Genomic DNA, 14,645 nt, shown 5'->3' on the forward strand with positions numbered 1-14,645 from the left:
TTGATGTTCTTCATTTAAAGCATAATTTCGTAAAGAAGTTGGATATACCCGAATGCATAAGAACAGAGAATTTATTGAATAAAATATGGTACATCCTCACCTTCCCAGTTCCCGGAAGAGCTCCCCTCCCCACTTCCTGTTCTAAGTCACCCCTCTCCTTCGCTTATGGGAAACTCAGAGATGAAATCCACCACTTCTCCACCTTGTGTGGATTTCATCATTTAGAAACCCCTTCCTCTCCCCACAAAACTTGACTCTTAAAGTCACGGCTTTCCTGAGAAAGTTGAGTGCGAGCTCTGAAACTTTTAAGGAGCTGCGGTCTTTTCCTCTCAGCCCCTCCCCTGTGTCCTGAGCTTCAGGACTCAGCCTTGGCTTTAGAAGCTACAGGGAAACAGGATGTGAAGCGGACAATGAAAGGACAATCTATTTGCAAAATACTGGATCAGTTACAATTTAAAAAAAACAAAAACAACTTGCTTTTTTCAATCCATAACTTTACCATCTGCCCACCTGGCCATTTCCCCACGTTGCTAGAAAACTCCAACTCTTCTTTTTCCCGTGTTGCACCAGCACAGGGGGCCCAGGTGGGGTCCATGGTGGAGGGGACTGGCTTGCCCAGCAGGGCTGAGGAGTTGGTCTCACTCTGCAATTCAGGCCACGAGGAGGGGAGCGGCCAAATCTGGGACGGAGACGCGCAGTCCCATGACCACCCCATGCACGGGGGACAGTGGGTCACCGGGCTCCTGAGGGCAGAAGCAGAGCTCTGGGCACACAGAACAGACACCTGCAGGCGCCTTGAAACCTACCCTCAGTACCGGCATCTGAGTTCAAATGATCTACTTGTTTTGCCCCCAGACACTTATTTTCCTTTTCCTGACTGGGCTGTTTTCATTGTCTCCCTCTTCTTCCACCTCCAAGATTATACACAGCTTTGTTATCAGAGGGTATGCTTGGAATGTCAGACGCCCTAACCAATCAAATCATTACGCGGTGTAGCTGGGATGTACCTCAAGGGCATAGCAAGACCAATGCCTTCTTTTTCCCGGTGACAGCCAGAGAGGTTATCTGACTCTTCCGGGGTTACACAGCCAGGGAGCAGCAGTACAGAAACTAGAAATCGGGTCTCCTATTGTGTTTCTCCAGTCGCCCTAATGTGTATTCACAGAAGACAAATACACGTTAACATCAAGCAACGCGCAGAATGCCAAATCTGCGCACACACCCCACACGTTGCTCTCTAGAACCACACATACATGCTTTTCATTATCTGCCTTAAAAAAAAAAAAATGTTCATTTCCTCGCTTATCCTCCACAACTGCATGAGCTCAGATAACTAAAAGTTGACTCCGTATCTACATTTTTAAAGCTCTCTTTCTTAGAAGCGTTGCCCATTTTGCAACAAGCCTAAACATATGTGAAAAATGTCATGCTTTATATCATGTGGTGCCTCTGGGAATTTTGTCAAATTATTTCCATTTTTCTACTCGGAGTCCTAATGATCCTAGACACTCACTATGCGAGGGAGAGAAATGTGTGCGCTGCCTCCCTCCCCTTGATATATTCACACTGGCATGGAGGAAAGGGCTTTCGGGCTCAGTATGCTCTACTCCGATGCATCGCGATCGTCCACGTCCTCTCTTCATACTCGTGACTCTGTTCTTGCTATTATTGCATCTACATCAGCGCCCCGATCATCGGCAGCCTGTCTTTTCTCCTTTGGAACAATCTCTGTTCTCTATACCCAAGCTGCCAACTCTGTGCTTTCATTGTGCTGTTCCCACTGCTACTTTGCTGTCTGTGTATTTGTACCCATGAGTGGGAGCAACTAGCAGGAACTAGAGTACATCCGTTCAGCATCTCCCCCATGGAAACAACAGCAGGCCCCTCGGCTCTCATGTAAGACCTCCATTTACAAAGGGCTCCACTGGGTCCCAAAGGGAAAGGAACGCCTACCAGGACCAATCCGGCGAGGAGAGTGAGAGGCACGTCCTTCCTGTAATGCTAGCATTCTCTTGCTCTGTGGGCATATTCCACACATCTCTGAGCAGGGACAGAAATCAATTCAAACCCTTCCCGGGCTGCAGCAGGTCCCAGGAGGACTGGGGAGCTTGCAGACCTGGTTTACAAACCTTAATTCCCCAGGCATAGGCTCGGCGCTTCTGCTAATTGCCATGCCTGGGTCTGGGGTTGGCTCTAAGACCTGCTTTCAGTTAAATGTCCTGGCTACGCCCCTCACACTGAGGGGCTTTCTTTAGAATTGATTAGAGTGTCCACAAAATAGTTCCCTTAATGCAAAATGTTTCTGTTTTCTCAGGAGAATGAAAGCATCAAAAATCAGATGGAATATTTTAGCAATGGAACAGTCCAAAGACCTCTTTTATTTCCCAAATCACAGAAAAGAACTTACTAGGAAAATCATAAATTACATCACTGTGCTGAAATTGCCGAATATTTTGTCATTGGTAAAATAGGATAATGCAAAATTCCCGGGAAGAAATAAGGGGGAACTTGCTAACCTTGAGGTCTTAACGCTCTAAGATGCTTGCTTATGCCTCCTCTTAGATTCTGCGCAGGGATATGAAACAGCTGCCCACAAGATAAGATTTCAGGGTCTTGGAAGGCCTTGCGACTGGCAAGGGGAAAACGCAGGAATTCTCTTCCAGCCATTGATGGGAGCCTGAAATTTTACTCTTAGATAGAGATTCAATTTTTTTTTTTTAATTTAAAGATCCATGCTCTGATCAAATGCAAATGAGTCCAAGAGACTGTAATATTCTCAGCTAGTATTGCTTATTTATACCTTAGAATGAAGGATTTGTCAAAACCTTTCTTTCGAGCAAACTTTGACCGGGGCAGGGGAGGTATCGAGAGAGGGTTTTCAGACCACGTTGGTTGAAGAAGGTGGGCAAAGGTGCTTACAGCCCTGGAGGCAAGAGGCAGAATGGGAAGATACACCAGCAAGTTGATTTTGAGTCTGCTCGGCCCTGTTTGCAATATCCAGAGTTGCGGAGCTCCCCGTCAGTGGAAGTGTTCTAGAACACGCTGGCAGCAAGAATGCCACAGACAGGATTTAAATACCACGCGCAGGGCTGGACTCTATCCAGGCCATCATTACTTTAGCAAACACGGACTGTGTACCTTCTACCAGACGCTGCGACAGGATGCACCCCACATCCTCGTGTCTTCAAACAGCTCATTGTCTATGTCAATAGGTAAATCCCACCAGCTCTGTTCAGCAGCATAATTCTTCCTCTTCACGAAGTCTGCGGAGTATAAGAACATTCTTACTTGAGCAGCGATGTTAACTAAAGGCTTTGCCCAAAGTGTTTAAAAGAAGCCAGTTAAGTGGCACAGGGTGCTTCTAACCCCGCCACAGCTGCCAAGGGAGCAGCTCGTCGTCTCTTCCGAGAGCTGCCTGCGCAGAGAGCCTGCAGGACTCCGTGGAAAGGGATCTGATTTGGGATGTGCAGCCGCTGACACATAAAGAAACTGTGTACCTTAGACGTTCAAAGCATCCTCCTAAACAGAATCCCAAAGACCTGTTTCTTAAGAACTATTTAAATAAATGATTTGCAGAACCGGAAAGACAAATATTCACCAGAAGTAATCGGCTTTTCAAAAGTAAGTGATTCAAGGGAAAAATCAAAGTGGAATCCAGCCTCTTTCATTTTATTTACAGCACCATCGAGGGGCTTGTAAATCACCAGTGTTCTCCTGTGCTTCCCACAACCCACCCATGGGGAGGAGGGGTTGAGGCTCAGCTCAAGCACTGAGGAGGTGCAGGTCTGATCTGAGTAGAACCAATGGATTGTACTTGTCTTTTTTTTTTTGCTTAAGAATTTTTCCTTTTCCCATCCTAGTGCTTGTTATTTCCATGTTATCTTCTCTTCCTATGTGAGATCTGAATCTGGCCATGTAAGTGAGACAGCCAGGATCATCTTCTGAATGGACAGACCACCAGTGATCAACAGCATTGAGTCAGGTATATTCTTGACTCAGGTACACAAATGTTGGAAGCAAAGCCATTTGATCAAAACTAAATATTACCTGGTCATGATATAACGATATTGGTAATAGAATCATAATAAAGGTAAACCAGAAATTCATCTTGACACTATTTCTTATAACATATAGGAGTCCCAGTAATAATAACATTGTGTTTTTCAAAGCATTTTCACATACATCATTGACTTTAATCTTCAAGAAAAAATACTAGGTAGATATATTATCTCTATTTAAAATATGAGCAAACAGAGTGAGAAAGTTTATATTTCTATAACAGATGAGTAGGTAGAAGACCTAAGATTTGAACCAAGTCTTAGGACTCTGATGTTAGCATTCCTTCAGCTAATATATATATGTATAAATGTATATATATATTATATATATTAATGTGTATATATTATATATATTAATGTATATGTATTTTATATATATATATACATTCTCTAAAATACTGACTTTTTGACAATATCCAAGAATTTTAATTATGGAACTATAGAAAGTTCTTTCTTTATTCTGTAATTTCATCAGTCTCTCCATTAACAGATATCGTACATAGGGCTGACGAGTGGAAGATTCAAAGAAAGCTCAGAGATGTCTTCTACCTTCAAATGAAACAAGTAACACACAAAGGAAAACATAATCTGTGACAGAGTGAAATACTGAGAAGCAAAAGATCAATGAGGATGGCAATTGTTAGGGAAGGCTTAAGAAACAGATTGGATTTGATAAGGAATTTGCCGAAAAGCTCCAAAGGCAGGATAGCGTGGATATGTAGGGAAGGCAGTAGATAATACCTGAGGTCAAGTAGACATTTAGAATTTTACATAGTGCCAGGACTCCAGTCCATAGTATGGTAGGAATTGTGTCCTAGATGGAGACTGGCAAGTAAGTGCCAGATAAACACAATCTGGGGTTTGAGACAAGACTATAATAACAGCAAGCTTCTCGGGGGCTAAAACAGGAAAAGCCAAGGTGGTGACCCACTGGGGTTAAAGGATGACAGTGGTCTGTGGACACCTAGAATAATCTAAGCACAGATGCCCAACCTACTGCAGCCATGCTTGGTCCATACCGTGCCAGTGGGCGCCGGCTCTGAACCTACTGAAATAGTGTACTTGCCCGAGCTTGGCTGAAAACAACAGGTTAGATGGGGTGCCACTGAGTGCCAACCGCTGAGCAGGGTGGGGAAGGCTGGCCTTGGCTGACTGATGGATGACTGAGAAAATTAGAGACAACAACAAAAGTCAGTGATTGTGGAAAATATTGCATTTACATGTAACTCAGCTGAGAGGGACCTGGGGACCTTCAATATGGCACCACTAATTCAGAAAAGAGAATTTGTGGCCAATTTCTACATCGCCAGAAGATCTCTGTCTTGTAACATAGTTGAAGGAGCCATGAAGAATCAGAACCAATTATTATGTTCATTATTTTTTTATTATTGCAGTATCAATAGTATTATTCAAAATGCACAATAGATTGTATTTATGGAGTGCTGACTCTGGGCAAGCCCAGGGCTGAGCATAGCACACACGGCCTCTCAGTTAAGTACAGTACAACTGAATGCACAGCATCTGTCTCCATCCTATGCATCCAAAGACTCTGCACTAAGGAGGGTTAGAACCAGCGTTCTTACCCCACTGTGTCTGATACCGAGACCAGGGTCTTAACCATTATATAATAAAGGCATTTTTTCATTAAAGATGAACTTCTCCTCCATCCTCCAAGGGACTCAGGAGAAGAATTCCACTCTGCATTTAGGAAAGAAGTGAGCCACCATTTGCGGTCCGGGTTGGAAAACCCCAGAGAGCAAATGGGACTTTGGGAATTTGTTTAATAAGCTGTTGCTAGTGCTTGTGTTTCTCTAGGTGAAGGAGGAAGAACTCCTCCTTGAAACTCTGCCCTGTGCCCTGATGTCACAAGTCTGCTCAGACACCTCCTGGGATGTCGTGGACCTCACAGAGCGAGTTCTCATCTCCCTTGAGCTGCATAAGCTGAGCTGGAGGACACGGCCTACCCTCCGCTGTGGGAGAAGTGGACCCCCCGGCCCCAGACCTTAACTCCAACTACAAGTCCACGGGATTTCCATTAAGGACATGAAAGCCTAAACTCTTATGCAGAATTTTTTTGTTTTTTTAATTTTTGTCTCAACCTGGCATTTGTGGTACAGAAATGAAACAATTCATTTTGACAAGTTGCACTAAACTGAGGCCTGAACCATACTGTGAGAGCCTCTCTGTGGATCCCATAAAATACTCAGGAAATATGCACTTGACATCTGGTTTGCTGGATTCCTGCTGAGAAATGGAGGCTTTGGTGTGAGGCTGTCGATCCGGACTGGCAGATTGGCTGTGCATACAAACGTGCATGAATCTACACAAAGGGGTCATGTTCAGGCATTAATTGGGCATGTTCCAACAGAATCTTAAGGAGGCACATGAGCAGAGATTGAACAGTTGGACTCTTGTGCAGGAAGGCGGTGGAAACTTAGGGATGTGAATGTCAGGCACACACCTCTCAGAAATACAGAATATGAGGTGCATGTTGCAGAAAACAATTTAAATGCCAAGATACTTTTAAGTACATATACTTAGGAAAAGAAAGGGGAAAAAATGATCAGGACTTGGGAATTGCTAACAAAATTGCAAAGTTGTATTTCTCAGTGCTTTCCTGGGTAGGATGAGCAGCTAGCTAAATCACCATAAAATATTTTAAAATTTTAATGTGGGCCCCAATGGACGTCCATTAAATAGAAATGAAATATATGAAGACTAGCTTACCATAGATATACGTAAAAGGCCCACTAACAAAGAGACTGTTAAATAACAAACCTAGCTGAATGTTTACAATGTCTTCTAATATATGTCAGTGTCTTATACGTCAGCGATAAAGACCACAGGCTTTAGAGTTAGGCTCTAAGTTTCAAAGTTGAAATCTACCACTTCCTAATAGTAGCCTTAGGCAAGTTACTTAAACTACTTGTTCTTCATTTTTCTCACCTCTAATGCAGGATGACAATATATTCTTCACAGTACTGGTGTGAGCTTTAAAGGAGGTAAAGAATGGGTCTTGGAGCTTCTCCACACAGACCTCTCCATGGGCCATTTGGACTTCCCAACATCATGGCGGTGAGGTTCCAAAAGTCAGTCTTCCCAGGGGCAGGAAGAGGAAGCTGCCATTCTCTGTAGGCCTTAGACTGGGAACTGGCACCACTTCACTTAGGCGCTATTCAGCTCATCAAAGCAGTTACAGCGTCCGCTCAGATTCAAGGAAAAGGGACATCAACCCACTTCTCAATGGGAGGCCTGTCAAAGAATCTGTGGCCATCTCTAATTCGCCACCATATGGAGTCATAGATTCCTTGGCAAATGTAGTGAAATTCGTGAGCCCCCTTTCCAGAAATGGGCATGTACAAAGGTACCAGGCAGTATATTGACCAAATGTTTTATTAAATACTAAAAATAACAGCGACACAAACTAGATAGAAGGTTTAAATTTCTCTTACAGAAAAGTCTGGGATGACAGGGGTACAGCTTCAGACACATACATCATTCAGGGCACCAGGTTCCTTCTGATTTAATACTCTGTCAACTCTGGGATAAAGCCCTTCTTGGCCAAAACTCATTCAACATCAATATATCTATGTTCCATCCTAAGGAAAGAGTGGAGAACAGCCACGGGGCGACAAAGAAGCTGCCCCTATCACTTTTGCTCACTCTCTCTTAGTCCTTTGGTCACACAGAACCCAGTCACTTTGTCACAACCAGTTGCAAGAAAGATTGGGAAATATACTCATCTAAGTGGTCATGTGACCAAATACAACTTTGTATATTCTATTAATATCAATAATCTCTTCCGCCGCAGGTAACAACAACAACAAAAATTTGAATCCAATTTCGCTTGGTTCCTAGAAACCATAGCAGGAATCCTGGGACCTCAACCAAGGATCCAAGGTTAAGAGCCACATTGTTTAGAGTTTTAGAAGACAGCATTCTAGCTTACAATATTTTAGGGTTGGAAGCATCTTTTCAAATCATCTAATTCTATTCTCTAATTCAAAGATAGAAAACCAGAAAGCTAGAGAGGCTATTTCTTGCCCAAGTTCACATACCTAACGACTAGGGCTAGCTTAGTTCTCCGCAAGGTCAATCCGTGTTCTTTTCACTATACGTACAATGACTCACTGTTTAAATCAGTGAAACACCATGGTGGCAGATAGAGATGAAGGAAGGGTTAATCTCTTTGGAAATGTTAAGCTATTCTTTCTTGTTTTCATTCAAAGAACATGTATCTGGCTCCGTACTAGGTGCTGAGGATACTGGATAAATCACAAAGAACAACAAAACACAAAAGTCTTGCCTAGAGCTCAAAGTCTAGTTTTGGAGGAAGTAAATCAGTGTTTATAATATAAGATGGTGAAAATGCTCCACTGGAAGAGGGAGAAATATCACAGAAACACAGCAGGGGATGCCAACTCGAGGAAGTCAGGACAAGAGGGTAATGCTTGAGCAGGGGTGCAACAGGGGAAAGAGGAGGAGGGTGGCTGCAGCAGAGGACAGATGGGCAAGGGGAAGGAGGACATGGCAAATGCACGGTTGGCACTGGTGTGTCCAGAGGCAGGGCATTTCCTCAGTCTCACTAGGGGAGAAACCATCATTTAAATGAAGGCAACGGCAGAAGCGGTGGAGAAGATGCATTCAAGAAAACCTAGGAGAGGTTGGAATCTAGGGTGTCTCCTCTGTGTCCTGATCAGACAACTGGGTGGGTGGCAGAACCACCCAGCAAGGAAGGGATAGAAGAGGGATTCTCTGTTTGTGTGGGAAGAAAATAAATTACATTTTGATACATCGTGTTTGAGGTAGCTTTGCTTACGTTGGTGAAAATATAGAAAATAAGCAGGCAAAGTCATGGTCTTACTATTAGAAGAGCAATCTTGCCTGGAAATGCAGACATGGAAGATCATGGTGTTTAGAGGTGGCCAGTAGGTAAAAAAGCCTCCCAGGAGTGTGCTGGGTGAAAAGAAATTTAAGGGGAATATTTGTGACCCCCTGTGTTTAGCGGTGGCATGAGGAATTATAGCCAATAAAAGAAATGAGAAAGGGTTGCAAAGGAGAAAGAGGAAAACCATGGAAGCAAAAAGAGCAGTGACATTCAAGAAGAGAACAAATGCCAAATGTGGCTAAGATATCAGGTAAGCGTGAGGACTGAAGAGTGTCCTCTGGCTTTTGCATCAGGAATTATTATCGGTGTTAGAAAGGGCAGTCCCGGAGGAACAAAGGGACACAAGGCAGATTTCAGTGGATTAAAGAAACGAGCCGGAGGCGGCTGCTACTGTAGGCTACTCAGGAGGTCTGGCCACGACGTGAAGGGCAGGGACAGGGTAATAATGGCTACAAAAGATACAAGATGAATATTATTTTAATGAGGGGAGACTCTTGAGCATGTTTGTATATTGGTAGAAATTAGATAGCAGAAAAGAGGAAATTTAAAATCCTTCAAAAGAGAGGAGCTAATTGATGGAGAAAGGTGTGAAAAAAGACACACACACATACACAAAAGGCTGACTCTGGAGAAGAGATGCAATTAGACTTGCAAGAGTATAGAAAAAAATCCTCTGGAGAAAAAAGACATAGAGAGAGAAAGGAGGGACGGTGGGGCGGAAGGAAGGAGGAGAGATGCAGGAGGGAGGGAGAGGTCAAGGGGGGCAGGTACAAGGTCAGTGTTGCTGAGAGTGGGAGGGGAGATGGTGGAAAAACGTCTAAGAGGAAACAGAAGGCTTGGGATGGGAAAGAAAGTGGCCAGGGACACATGGGCTGCAAGTGATGTTTTTGTTCAGGGTTGTTCATCAGCCCAAGAGTGACTTGGTCTTGGGGGTTGGGGGCTGCTGCATTCTGTTGGGAAGGGGAACAGCAGGGACATTAAGAGCCTGGGGAGATGCAGGTGAAGTAGGTCATGGGGACCAGGCTGGACGGAGAAGTAGAAAAGCTTAGAGAAGTGATCTCAGATGGCCTCGCCCTGCAGCAGCTTGAAGCAGGATTTCGGTTCCTCAGCCAGAGATCGAAGTCAGCCCTGGCCCGTCGGCTTCGTAGAAATGAATTCCCACAAAGAGACTGCGCAAGTAAAGTGTTTATTAGGAGGAAAATGCGTACGTGTGAATAGCTTCACAGGAGCGGGCTGAGAGAGAGAGTCGTGCCCTCATGGTAGTTTGAATCACTTATGTGGGGCATTTCTTCAGGTTTCCTTTGATCAATCATCTTGCTGTGCCTGGTTCTGAGTCCGTATTGGGTTTATCTCAGGGTCCTCCCATGTGCACCTGCACATCGCTTAGCCAAGATGGATTCTAGCAAAGAGGCCTACGGGCAGGTTGGCATCACCTACTATGAGGTGGTGCCCTCTCCCTTTTGACCTCCGAGGAGGCTTTCTGCGCATGTGTAGTCGTGAAGGTCTCCTTGACCTCGAGAAGGAGAAACATGTGGTCTCTTATCTGGGCAAAGCTTAGCTCCCCCTCCTCTTCATCTTGGAGTATCCATCCACAGGGGACAAACCCCAGCTACTCAGCCTGGGGTCCATCTATCTCCTGCCTCAGGAGAAGTCTGGCAGACTGGGATCAATATAGAACAGACAGGACCAAAGGTCCCTCCGAGAAAATAGAGCCTAGGGGAAGAAAGTAAGGGCCTGAGAGGGAAGTAAGTACAGATAGAAAAAGGTTCAGGGCGAGAATGCTGAAATAGAATAGAAGCAAACCCTACTGAAAATGGCAAAATACAAGAGGTTGAGAGGGGAGTGGGAGATGCATGGATCACATGCAGCAGTGGCCAGGGCTGGAGAGGAGAGGACGGTGACTTCAAGCCAGCAAGAGACAGGCTCACTACCCCTTCCACAGTGTACACACTACATGGTTTTATGTGTTATTGTCTCACGCCAGGACCTGGGACTTTCAGGATGGTTGTTTGCAATGTGATCATGTTCTATACTTTAGGAATTAATCATGCCACATCTGTAGCCCTGCTCTTCAGGATCTCAACAGCTGGTTCTGAGACGAAAATGCAGACTGGATGCAAATTTCACATGAGTAGCAGCCGAATGACCACTGGGCAAAGTGCCGGTACCAATCTCTTCTCTGAGATTAGCAGCTCGCAAAGGGTATAGTTTTAATTTTTAATTTCCCCCATAGAAATCACTCTGCAGCTGCAGGAAAGTATGTGCAAGACTGTATAATGTCCTGCCCTATTCACCAAGCCCCTGAAGTCCCATGATCTTGGGTAACAGCATCCTCTCTACCTGACTGTGAAACCAATGGTGGTGCTTTAAGTTTGCACCAACTGATCATTCTGTGTGAGGTGATTATGACAGCGGGGTTGTGTCCTGTTTCTGATTCTGGTACAACCCCCAGGACTGTACAAATCTCCCTTCAGTCCTGTGGCCACAATGAGGAAGGATGTGGGGAGAGAAGGAGGAAGGATGGAGGGACATCAGAGGGAAACAGCTAAGCAAAAAGTTAACAGAATTTATGAAGCAACAGAAATCATAAAATAAATTTGAAGATACACTGCAACAAAAATGGGCTATTTCATTATATTTCTTTGCTATTTTTTGAGCCAGAGAACCATAGCCAAGCCCACTTGCCTAACTCGTCTACCCCACCTTTTCCAGATTCTTCCACACATGGCAAAATATGCCTGTGGATTATAAAGGTTAAATACATCCAAATCTCCAAACCTATTCATGTGAGAGAAAAAAAAAAAGCATTCACCATCAGCCCCTTTCACTCACCCAGGGCATTCCTGTAGAAGTCTTCTCAATGGTTCTCAGATTTGCAAATTGTCTCCCATTCAGTACCCTTGAGCAGATGTTTACTGAAAACTTCCGAGGTGCTCAGCATTAAAGAATACGGACTCCAGAGCCCAGATACATGGGTTAAAATGTAGACGTTGCTTGTTTGACAAGTTAACTTAAAAAACCCCTTCTTCAGTTTCCTCACAAGAAAAACATGGAGAACAGTAACACTACATCCAAGATTGTTGTAAGTATACAATGACACGATATGTGGAGAGATCTTAGCACATTGCTTGGCTGACAGTAAGTACTCAACCAATGCTTGATATTATCATTAATCCTATCAAGTGTTTACAGAGTGTATTATGTGAACATGCACCCCAATGTTCATAGCAACACTATTTACAATGGCCAAGACATGGAAACAACCCAAGTGTCCATCAACAGACAACTGATTTAATAAGAAGTGGTACATATATACAATGGAATATTACTCAGCCATAAAAAAGAAAGGAACAAAAAATTTCACAATTTGTATGGAAACACAAAAGACCCTGAACAGCCAAAGCAATCTTGAGAAAGAAAAACGGAGCAGGAGGAATCAGACTCCCTGACTTCAGACTCTACTACAAAGCTACAGTAATCAAGACAGTATGGTACTGGCACAAAAACAGAAATATAGATCAATGGAACAGGATAGGAAGCCCAGAGATAAACCCACGCACATATGGTCACCTTATCTTTGATAAAGGAGGCAAGCATATACAGTGGAGAAAAGACAGCGTCTTCAGTAAGTGGTGCTGGGAAAACTGGACAGGTACATGTAAAAGTATGAAGTTAGAACACTCCCTAACACCATACACAAAAATAAACTCAAAATGGATTAAAGACCTAAATGTAAGGCCAGACACTAGGAAACTCTTAGAGGAAAACATAGGCAGAACACTCTATGACATAAATCACAGCAAGATCCTTTTTGACCCACCTCCTAGAGAAATGGAAATAAAAACAAAAATAAACAAATATGACCTAATGAAACTTAAAAGCTTTTGCACAGCAAAGGAAACCATAAACAAGACGAAAAGACAACCCTCAGAATGAGAGAAAATATTTGCAAATGAAGCAACTGACAAAGGATTAATCTCCAAAATTTACAAGCAGCTCATGCAGCTCAATATCAAAAAAACAAACAACCCAACCCAAAAATGGGCAGAAGACCTAAATAGACATTTCTCCAAAGAAGATATACAGATTGCCAACAAACACATGAAAGAATGCTCAACATCATTAATCATTAGAGAAATGCAAATCAAAACTACAATGAGATATCATCTCACACCAGTCAGAATGGCCATCATCAAAAAATCCACAAACAATAAATGCTGGAGAGGGTGTGGAGAAAAGGGAACCCTCTTGCACTGTTGGTGGGAATGTAAATTGAGACAGCACTATGGAGGTTCCTTAAAAAACTACAAATAGAACTACCATACGACCCAGCAATCCCACTACTGGGCATATACCCTGAGAAAACCATAATTCAAAAAGAGTCATGTACCAAAATGTTCATTGCAGCTCTATTTACAATAGCCAGGACATGGAAGCAACCTAAGTGTCCATCAACAGATGAATGGATAAAGAAGATGTGGTACATATATACAATGGAATATTACTCAGCCATAAAAAGAAACGAAATTGAGTTACTTGCAGTGAGGTGGATGGACCTAGAGACTGTCATACAGAGTGAAGTAAGTCAGAAAGAGAAAAATAAATACCATATGCTAACACATATATATGGAATCTAAAAAAATGGTCATGAGGAACCTAGGGGAAAGATGGGAATGAAGATACAGACCTACTAGAGAATGGACTTGAGGATATGGGGAGGGGGAAGGGTAAGCTGGGACAAAGTGAGAGAGTGGTATGGACATATATACACTACCAAATGTAAAATAGATAGCTAGTGGGAAGCAGCCGCATCAAACAGGGAGATCAGCTCGGTGCTTTGCGACCACCTAGAGGGGTGGGATAGGGAAGGCGGGAGGGAGGAAGACACAAGAGAGAAGAGATATGGGGACATATGTATAAATGATTCACTTTGTTATAAAGCAGAAACTAACACACCATTGTAAAGCAATTATACTCCAAGAAAGATGTTAAAAAATAATAATAATTTAAAAATTAAAATTAAAAAAAAAAGAATGGAAATTGCCATTTGCAGCAAACATGGATGGACCTAGAGCTTTTCATATTGAGTGAAGTAAGTCAGACAGAGAAAGACAAATATTATATGATACCACTTATAAATGGAATCTAAAAATAATACAAATGAATCTATATACAAAACAGAAAGAGACTCAGAGACATAGATAACAAACTTACAGTTACCAAAGGGGAAAGGGAGGGGGGTTAAATTAGGAGTATGGGATTAACAGACACAGACTACTATGCATAAAACAATGAGCAATAAGGATTTACTGTATAGCACAGGGAACTATATTCAATATCTTGCAATAACCTATAATGGAAAATAGTCTGAAACAATTTTATATATATATATATATATATATATATACATACATATATATAAAATTGAATCACTTTGCTGTACACCTGAAACTAACACAATATTGTAAATCAACTATACAATAAAAATAGTGATACAATTCTTGCTCTCAGTCTTGTTTGGAGTGACAAGAGAATGACACAAGATTAGTGATAAAAACAGGCATAACGTACACTGAAATGTGTAAGTAATCTGAATGAGAAATAATTGGTGTTAGCAGAGGTTTTATATGTGATTTGAGCTCACAAGAAGTGGAAGGGTTTAGCTAAGTAAGAAGGAAAAAAAAGAACATGGCAGAAAG

General features: G+C 42.8%; 1 protein-coding gene across 11 annotated transcripts in view; it reads right to left on the minus strand.

The window, feature by feature from the left end:
* Positions 1-14,645, minus strand: part of TMEM182 (transmembrane protein 182) — a 391,383-nt gene that overhangs the window by 158,313 nt on the left and 218,425 nt on the right. For 8 of the 11 annotated variants that reach the window (XR_014253831.1, XR_014253832.1, XR_014253833.1 and 5 more), the window contains exon 5: positions 3,139-3,263. The exons of the other annotated variants lie outside the window; for them this stretch is intronic. The gene's annotated coding sequence lies outside the window, so the exon portion shown is untranslated. The remainder of the gene's footprint in view (positions 1-3,138; positions 3,264-14,645) is intronic. 11 annotated transcript variants of the gene reach the window in all.

The sequence above is a fragment of the Balaenoptera physalus genome (genome assembly GCF_965194825.1).
Source record: "Balaenoptera physalus genome assembly, chromosome: 15".
NCBI classification, from domain to species: Eukaryota; Metazoa; Chordata; class Mammalia; order Artiodactyla; family Balaenopteridae; genus Balaenoptera; species Balaenoptera physalus.